General features: G+C 46.4%; 1 pseudogene; it reads left to right on the forward strand.

Moving 5' to 3' along the window:
• Positions 1-354: 354 nt before the first annotated feature.
• On the forward strand, positions 355-821 carry LOC113839126 (annotated as a pseudogene).
• Positions 822-1,518: the final 697 nt, after the last annotated feature.

Raw genomic sequence — 1,518 nt, forward strand, 5'->3', positions numbered from 1 at the left:
GGGTCCTTGAGACTTTACCTGAGCCCCCAAGAGTGAAACTATTTTCAGAATGATGCATGACACGGGGTTCTGTTTTCTCTGTTGATATTTGCACTTGCCTCGTTTTGATTGTTGTTTTTGGTTTTTGTTTGTTTTTTTGAGACAGGGTTTCTCTGTATAACAGCCCTGACTGTCCTAGAACTCATTTTGTAGGCCAGGCTAGCCTCCAACTCACAGAGATCCCTCTGCCTCCTGAGTGCTGGCATTAAAGGCGTGTGCCACCACGCCCAACACTTTCTTCTTTAAAGTGGACTTAGGCTTGATGCGATTAGAATGTAGTTTCCGGAAGTTTGTCGTCTTTGGACTCATAGTGTTTGAGGACCCAGGATGCCGCATGGACACAGAAGCCACTCTTCCAGGGTGGCCCCTCCGGCCAGCTGGGCCCCTCAGATGAGGGCTGCTCCAAGACATGCACCTGCAGCTCAGCCTCAGGCAGCAGCTGCACCATCTGCAGTTGGCTCTCCTGCTGCTGCACCCAAGCAGCCAGGCCTCATGGCCCAGATGGCAACCACTGAAGCTGGTGTGGCTGTGGGCTCTGCAGGGGCTCACACCCTGGGTCATGCCATCACTGGGGGCTTCAGTGGAGGTGGCAGTGCTGAGCCTGCAAGACCTGACATCACTTACCAGGAGCCCCAGGGAACCCAGCTGCTGGACCAGCAGCAAAGGCCATGCTCTCTTGAGATCAGTTTCTGGAATGTGCCCAGAACCAGAGTGACTTCAGGCTCTGCGAGGGCTTCAGTGAGATGTTGTGACAGTGCAGAATTGCAAATGGTTTAATCTAATCAAGAAGTTCAAACTGAAGTTGAAATGGGCTCTGCCTAATTCATAGTGCAAGTGTGGCCCCTTAGTAAACAAATCTTACTTCTAATATCTCCATTACTTCAGCCATGAGAGAGTCCCAAGTGTATATTCACTCAGCTTGTAGTGTTGGGGACTGAGCAAGTGATGGCCTCCTTTTTTTGTTTTTGTGAGTTAATGAAAATAGAATTGTTCGATTCTGAAAAAAAAATGCAGTTTCCAAACGGTCCTAATACGTTTTTGTCGTGTGTATTGCATGTCAAGGTGAAGCACTGTTTTCAGCATTGACGATTAGAAGTTCAAAATATCGATCAACTCTGAGAAACTCTACATCCTGCAGTGACAGATCATCAGACAATATTTAATTCTTTATATAAAAATCATTACTTAGCAAATTTGCTTTCATCTTCAGCAAATAACAAAATTGTATAAGTATACCAAAGAATTATTTTAAAATAAATTTCCTTATGAAGTGTTATTAGTAAGTGATTGGTTTGCGTACCAATTTTATATACTTAGTCATGAAAATTTCCAGTCAGTCTGGAAAGCGGCTGTGAACTTGAGACCTAGAAGGGGCCCTTTCTAGTTGCTCCCTCTAGAGGGCACCAGAGGTCTTCTGACAGTCAGGGAGCGTTCTGGCCAGAGAGAGCAGGAGCCGCCGCTTCTGGGAACCTGGTTCAC

Source organism: Cricetulus griseus, unplaced genomic scaffold (assembly GCF_003668045.3).
Source record: "Cricetulus griseus strain 17A/GY unplaced genomic scaffold, alternate assembly CriGri-PICRH-1.0 unplaced_scaffold_320, whole genome shotgun sequence".
Classification (NCBI taxonomy): domain Eukaryota; kingdom Metazoa; phylum Chordata; class Mammalia; order Rodentia; family Cricetidae; genus Cricetulus; species Cricetulus griseus.